We start from the raw sequence: 8,565 nt of genomic DNA, 5'->3' as shown, positions 1-8,565 counted from the left end.
CAAGACCTTTTCATTTTAGAAAATTATATATGCAATGTACTTATAGGGGCTTTCAACTAGGTCTTTTCATCCATTGGTCTGTTGTGTCATTCATATTTTATTTCCGACCACTACATTATACACCAATGGGTTTAGAGTAAGCTGTTGCAAATATATTACTAATGCATGGTGTGGCAGCTACAGTCATTTAGAGACTGCATATTTTCCATTGTTATGACCATTCAATTTGCACAGATGTACAATTTTACTGATAAAACTATATAATGCACAAATATAATGTGCGGAAATTGGGTTTCAGTAAATAGTTTTCATTTGCTTATCACTAAGTAAAGTGTCTTGATTTTGATGTGACCCTATTAAAATCTTTGTTTCCATCAATTTTTAAAATTAGGAAAAAACCTTGATTGGTGCTTTTCTCTTTATTTATTTTGTAAATATCTGGACAGTTTATTTTTAGGTTCTTAAATTGTGTTTTGTGTAGAAGAAAACAAATTATTTTAACACCAGCAAGGTTTTCACATAGTTCACAGAATCCTCACACTTTCCAGTAAGAAGGGAAAAGTAGACGCTAGCCTCCAGTTTAGCAGCATAAGCAGCACTTTCTTAGAAGACTAGACTGACATTTGACATCTGGCCTTGAACGCATAGGAGTGACACAAAAATAAATGCTGGTCCTCTTCAATGCTCGTCTACATTCGGCCCTTCGGCAAGGTTAGTACGGTCTACTCTCAGGGCTGTTGTTGAGCCCCCGCCCACCTCTGGGCCCCGGTGCACTGCACCTGCTGCTCCATTGGCAGCTACGCTGCTGTACACCAGGGCGAAATAACATTGCCAAAGCCATTTACTCGCATTGGGGCAGGTGGACTTTGGTGGGACATGTCCGGTCAAATAGATCAGTGCAGCGAAAGATTAGAGAAGGTGGCCTCGTGGCCGTTTGAGGGTAGTTGGGGACTGATAATAGACTGAGAAAGATTTAAGAAGTTGTGAATGTTTGGGTATGTGTGGGAGGTTTAAGGGTGGGTGGATGACAGGCAAGCAGGATGGATTAGCCAGGTAAAGTTTTAGGCTGTATGGCATTGCCAGGTTTGTTTTTGTTACGAAGCGCAAATCTATATAATTAAAATGCATTTTGCACGTAATAGGGGAGTCTTTTGTGCAGTGTCGCCGGACACAAACATTTCGCTACAGTGGGTCGAAGTGCGCTGAAGTGGAACTGTGGCAGTTAAGGTGGCGGGGAAGACCCGGTGGGAAAGTCCTTTTGGGAGGCTGAGGCACTTGTTAATTCCAAAGCTGTCATTGCCCCCCACCCCCTCTCACCTTGACCACCTTGTGAACAGTGGCATACCGTAAGCAGCCCATTTTCAGGAACTCCACAATCCTGCGGGTGGCCTTTTGGATCTGCTGGCAGAACTCCTTGTCGGGCAGCAGGCACTGGGCGATCCAGGTGTCCAGCCTTTCGGAGGGGGTTTGGTAGAGCGTCAAATCGGACAGCTCCATGTCTGCTGTTGGTGCTGTGCTTCTAAGACTCTGCCGCACTCCCTGGCTGTACTGCACAGCGGTGCTGTGTATCCCTTGCACGCATCGCCTAGCTGATGATGCGGTCACTCTGGGCACTGCAGAAAGGTCTGTAGTCGTGTATCCTCAGTTCTTACTGTAAGTTACAGCACACAGCATGCGCTCTCATTAAGACTCCATGCAGGGTCCCCGGGAGCTTCAGAGATTAACTGGAGCCAACGGGGAGGGGGAGAGGGAGGGAAAGTGAAAGCGCGCCATGCGCGCGTTGTGCTTAAAGGCTGAGGGAAGTAAAGTGAAAGCGTGCCATGGGCCTGATGGAGACAGGGAGGGAGCGAGCCAAGAGGGAAAGCGAAAGCGCGACATGCCGTGAGCATGCACAACGGCTGTCCGGACTCAAGCTGAGACCACCAGAGAAGACCCGCCGTGAGCGTGCACATCAGCTGTCTGGGCAAGAGCACATCTTCGGTCCCCCGTAGGCAACCAAGTTGACGACCATAGATCTCGCCAAGGCGAGCAGCGCATGCGCTGCATCACTAGGCGAGACCTAAAAATTAATGATTACCAATTTATAGGGTTCTCAACCCATCCTATTACATAGAGTATTAAAAAATGAACATAGCTAATGCCATAAATACGTAGCACATCTATTATGTACGCGTTTCTCTAGGGTGTCTTTGCATTAGTAGGCTAACAATTGTGAGTTGAGCCACATTATAAAAGAGGGAAAGCCCAAAACATGTAAAACTTATTGTGCCAAAACACGTTTTACACATGCAAAAAAAAACATTCTCTACATTTTGCATCATTAAGTTAACAAGCCGCATTACATGGCTGTCACTATTGGTTGTACAAAGGCCAGTCGGGCACAATTATGAATCATTAAATGCTGTCAATTGATATAAAAAGTGCTGAGAAAGAGAGTACAACCAAGATAGACTTCTGGTTTGCGTCCTATCTTACCTCATAAATGTCTGTATTTCACCTCAAGGTTTCAGGGGAAAGAAAAAAAGTTTTCAAAAAAGCACCATCGAGCAAACGTTAGCCGATTGCCCAATTGGAGGAGGCCTAAAAGTAAACAAAATTAGCCAACTTGTTCAGGAGTCAAAATACCCACTAATGTTAGCTAGTTGTAAAATCAAAGTAACTCTCAAATACAGAACTCACCTGTAGTTGCTTTGCAAGTAATGTCAATCATAGGTTTTAAAATGGCCCGTAGTACGAGTTTGTTTATATAGGCTATACGAGGCCAAATACTCATAGACACAAAGGAAGGAGATGACCTTTCAGAAAATACAGGATAAATACGGGCACCATTTTAGAATGGTGAGAAACGGGTTATACCAACACCAGAACGTTATGTAACGCACTACATGGGAGGTATGTTTCTATGTTAATACCATGCCAAATGGTATGTATCTTGCCGTCTGTTATTCTAGAAGAATCAAAATTAGAAATGCTTGAAAAATGATATATGGACTAATAGTGACATTGACATATTATAATGTGGACACGAGGTACCCAATATGAAATCCATGGCAAATATCGGTGCCATTTGCGACTGGTATCATAATGTTTGAACAAAAGCACTATAACCTATTAAGCCCAACTCGAAGTAATAGAAGCAGTTTGCTGAATCAGCAGCACTTAGGTCCCTACCCCATTGAATCGGTGATCTTAAGCAGAGAGTATACAAAGAGAGGGCTATACAGAGAAATTGAAGAGAACCTTTCTGGCAATAGCAATTTTATGAAATATTAGGAAATATGAAGATCCCAGAGATGGCCTGTACATAGAAAGAAGCAAGTGTCACACAGAAAATGGTCCTAGGGATATGATAGTGCTCCCAAATATTTTCATAGAGCAATTAAAGTAATACAATAAATTTTCACATTTCATCTTCAGTGTGCAAAATAAGATCTGAAACTTACACTACATATTAATTGAAACAGCCCATAGGTTATATCGGCATTTTAGGTTTAACAGGCATGTTTAAAAAGTAGGTATATATTGGTTACAATGTAGTTGCATTGTATAATATAACACAGGCACGTAATGTATTATATAACCATAGCATTGAAAGAAGAGGTTGTTTCGCAGGCTATGCATAGGAATTTTTTACATAACATCAACTTCAGTCTTTCAGAAATACATGCATTTCTCTGTCCAGGTTGAGACCATGATCAACAGACCTAAGCTTGGTAATCTAGGTGGCCTCGAGTTTTCGAAATAGGTGTGTTCTATCACCACCTCTGGGATTGTCAGCTGCCACCCCAATACTGTGGAATCGAACACAAGCTAACTCTGATATCCCATGAGTTGTATTAAAATGGACAGCCATTGGATAATTAGTATTAGCATTTCTGGTGGCCGTTACGTGTTCTTGTATCCTTTCTTTCAAGGTTCTTATCGTACTACCTACATAAATGCTGTTGCACACACATATGATGCAGTAAACTACACATTTTGCATTACAATTCATGAATGTTTGAATTTTATGCTCTGTGGTGGTATAATATTTAAAACTCGTAGGTCGCCAAATACCGGTCGGTAACGGACGATTTCGGCCGTTGCCGACCGGTATTTGATATTTGACATGTAGGTGGCCTTATATTTACAGAATCGGTATATTTACCGATTCGGAAAATTTACCGATTCTGTAAAATACCGAATCGGTAAATTTACCGAATCGGTAAATCCAGATGTAGGTGGCACTTCAAACAGTGCCACAGACCATTACCGATTCGTTAGTTACCATGTAATACTATTGCATGGTAAATAACGAATATCTGAGTACATGCACATCTGTGCATGTACACCTGTGCCATGTGGCACACATACATGCCCTAAGGGAATGTATGGGTGTCACATGGCACACAAGCAAAAATCAGGGGTGCAACAGGTGCAAAGTGACACCCTGTGACCCTTGACAATTCGGTGTTTTTACTGAATCGGTATTTACCAATTCGGTGGAATCAATGGCAATTAACGAATCGGTAAATATCGATTCGGTAATTACCGAATCCTACCGATTCTGTAAAAAATACAGAATTTTTAGCTACATCTCATTTACCGAATCTAGAATACCGAATCGGTAAAATTCGGTATTTTAGAGTCGGTAAATGAGGATTACCTACATCGGGCCCTTAGTCCTATCCAAAGTGTACGGGCAGATATTGCAACGTCCACACTTGTAGAAGCCAACTGATGTTGATCGTAGCCAATGTAAATTTTCCGTTCGTCTTTTGGGATTGAAAAAACTTGGACAGAGAATGTTCCATAGTGTTTATCCCCGTTTGTAAATTACACTAGGTTTGTTCGGAATAACATTATTCACAATGGAATCTACCTTGAGAATGTACCAGTGTTTGTTTAGAATTTTATATAGCACATCTGTCATGGAGTTATAAGGAGTAATTACTGACTCTCCTTGTATTTAGTTTTTTTCTTGGTTTTGTTGGTCAAAAGACATTTACGGTTCAAACCAAGTGCCTTGTTCTTGATGGTGCCTCCTCTTGCAGCGAGACAGGCCTGATATAAAGTAAAAGATAGTATTCCTCATCACCTATATATTTGCTTCATTCTTTATCCCCAGTTCCTTCAATTCCATGGTATTCATTTTGTTTTCATTCGTGAAGTCTAAGGTAAAGAAATAAACATATTTTTCTAGCTGTTTCATGTTATCTCGCCCTCATAGAATTACAATAGAATTTTATCAATGTTGAAATTTCCTGGTCTAAAAGATAATATATTGTTTAATTTTTTTTGTCAATAGCTGTTAAAACTCTGGTCGGTGGATAATGTACATTACTTGTCTTAGTATGAGGATCATTATTGTGAAGAGTAACAACCAAGGCACTTAAACTACAGACTATTTCTGTTTCATTGAAGTAAACAAAGGGAAAGAAAGGGATGTAAGTAGGTCAAAAATAAGTTACACGCAATTAGTATGAGGATCATGCATACAATCAAGAAATGTTTTGTAATGCATCTTACTATTGGCATTTGTATTTTTTTCTATTTCTAATATCTCAATAAAATTCTTTGAACACAAAATAAACAGCTCAGTAAGCATTTTCACTATGGGTAAGCCAAAATGATAGGCTTTGTCGATGCACACCTTCTGTTTCTTCTTACCACCACCTTCTTTATATCTCATTAACTTTTCTGCAGCTCTAGTTTAGTTGCTCTCCCTAATTTGATGTCTTGCTACTTGTTTACCTTCCATCTTCTCTTACTATCACTCCCTTTATTCTTTCTCTCCCTTTTCCATAGTATTCCAAGTTTGTACCATTTTTTTCTTAAACTACTTCTAACATTTTCCTTTACCGTTATTCTCTTCCCCTCAAGTTTATATGTACCATATTCCTTTTACACACACATACTACTGTCTTTTCAATCAATCAATCACAGCATTTATATAGCGCACTACTCACCCGGAGGGTCTCAAGGCGCTAGGGGAGGGGGGGTCCGCTACTGCTCGAACAGCCAGGTCTTGAGCAGCTTCCTGAAGGCGAGGTGGTCCTGGGTCAAGCGGAGGTGGGTCGGGAGGGAGTTCCAAGTCTTGGCGGCCAGGTAGGAAAAGGACCTTCCTCCTGTGGTGGCTATTCGGATCCGGGGGACGGCGGCGAGGGCGTGGCTGGTCGATCGAAGATAGCACGTGGGAGCGTAGAAGTTGAGGCGGCTGTTGAGGTATGCTGGTCCTTGGTCGTGCAGGGCTTTGTGTGCGTGGGAGAGGAGACGGAAGGTGATTCTCTTGTTGACCGGGAGCCAGTGCAGATCTCTCAGGTGTACGGAGATGTGGCTGCGACGGGGGGTGCCCAGGATGAGTCGTGCTGAGGCGTTCTGGATCTGCTGGAGTCTCTTTTTTTTTTTTTTGGTGTAAGACGTTTATTAAGTACTGTCAAGTGCACACAGCGTCACGCCTACAACCCGGAGGCCGGCCGCTATTTGTACAAATTATCAGGATGGTACTATGCACAAGAAAAACTTTACATATACTGCTCCTTAGATGTTATCCGAACATAATGACAGTACGCATATTCAATATGAACAATCAATTCGTCTTACTTTTTACATTTTTTGTTAAACCTCAGCATGTGCGGGAGCTAATCTATATGTGGGAAGATTTCGTGCGTCAGTACAGCGGTGAGTCAGGTACGGTACATTACACACAGCACATCTCAACAAAAAGCATAGTAGAGCTGGAGCAGGCCATTGTCTCCTGTAAAGGTAACGATCTGGTCTACCAGAAATACAGCATATGACAGTCAAGCATACAGCGCCACTCATGGTTGAAATTTCTACATTGGTGGCAGGAGCGGCCCACAGGGCGAGGAATGGGGAACAGTTATGTCAGCAACTGAGAGCACATCCCCATACCACACCCCCCCCCTTGCCAGTGACCATGTGGGCTCTCAACAGTATGCCACTAGCACAATCCCCAAATCATCAATCACAGGCCTCCTCTGCAGACATCTCTAGCAAATAGCATTTTAGCGGAGCCCATATGTCAGTAAGTCTAGAGGTGGCAGGTAACAGTTAAGAGTAGGTATGCAATTGTTCTTGACAGTACACCATGTCTTGTACCCAATCCTTGAATTTGGGGGCCCTGCCCCTCCCCCATCTGCATGCCACTCTTCGCTTGGCCAATAGCATAGCAAGTGCCACATACTTGCGGTGGGCTGCCTGAAGCGGTTCCATATAACCCAGTAGTGCCAAGATCGGGGATGGGTCCACCAGTGTGTGTATCATTTTGGATATGGCCTGAAAAACTTGTCCCCAATAGTGGTGTACCTGATCACATCCCCATGCAAGATGCAAAAAATCAGCCTATATCTACTGCTGGATGATATGGGCTCCGTCTGCTGCAGACAGAAATCCCATTGTCTATCAGTGAGCTTTATGGCCAACTCCCGATCCCACTTCTCCCTGGCCGGTAAAGCTTTATAGTCCATATTGGCGCGGATCGATTTGCATAGTGTGGATACTAGTTTGTTGGGATTATCAGGCAAAAGAATGTTCTGTAGTGGGACAAGTACAGGGGGCTCGTGTGGGAAGTCAGGTGTAACCGCCTGCAAACCGTGCCGGAGCCTGATATAGTAAAACACATCTAGCGGTGGTGGCTGTATCCCTTCATAGAGCTGCTCTCTGGAACGAAACTTGCCATCATGGTACAGATCCCCCCATGTTTGAACATGTATCTTCTTCAGTAGTTTCTGGAAGCCTGCTTCTTGTAAAAGCGGCAACTGTGGGTGATAGGCCAAAGGCAACAATGGGGCGTATAGTAGTTGAAGGTCGAGCCTCGAGCCTATGTGTCGCCATGCAGTTACGGTGCTCAATACTGTGTTGGGAGTTTTATCTCTACCCTCTACAGGGGAGTATAAGGCCCCTTCAATAGGAGTTGGGTGTGCCAGCCAGTGTTCAGCTGCCAATTGAGGCATGTATCTAGGTTGTCGTGCCCAGAAGTAAGCAAAGTGGGCCTGGGCTGCGCAGTAATAAAGTTCAAAATCCGGAATTCCAAAGCCGCCCTGCGAGTAAGGTCTGATAAGGACCTCCCATGTGAGTCTCGGTGTTTTCCCGCCCCACACCAGTTTAATCAATTCGGTGCGCAGCAGCCGAAAAAAAGGCACCGGGATGGAATGGTATGTTCAGAAAGAGATATAGGAGTTGGGGGAGTATCACCATCTTAATTAGGGAAGCTCTTCCAGCCATGGACAAGGGAAGGGTTATCCATCTGGAGATATTATCACTGATTTTATCCATTACTGTGCCGTAATTAGCCCGAATTAACGCCTCCCTATCTTTTTCAATGTGTATTCCCAGGTATTTAAAATCTCCCTCATACCAGGCAAGCGGGTACTCCAATGCAAACTTATGTGTCGAGGCAATAAGTGGGAAAATACACGACTTTGTCCAGTTTATCTGGACACCGGAGAGGACTCCAAACCGTATGAACTCCCTAAGGATGGGATTCAGGTTCTCCCAAGGGTGACGAACATAGAGCGTAATATCGTCGGCATACATTGAGATCAGTATCTGCCTTTGAAAACA

Source organism: Lissotriton vulgaris, chromosome 1_1, assembly GCF_964263255.1.
Source record: "Lissotriton vulgaris chromosome 1_1, aLisVul1.2, whole genome shotgun sequence".
Lineage (NCBI taxonomy): Eukaryota > Metazoa > Chordata > Amphibia > Caudata > Salamandridae > Lissotriton > Lissotriton vulgaris.
This window is presented reverse-complemented; position numbering follows the sequence as displayed.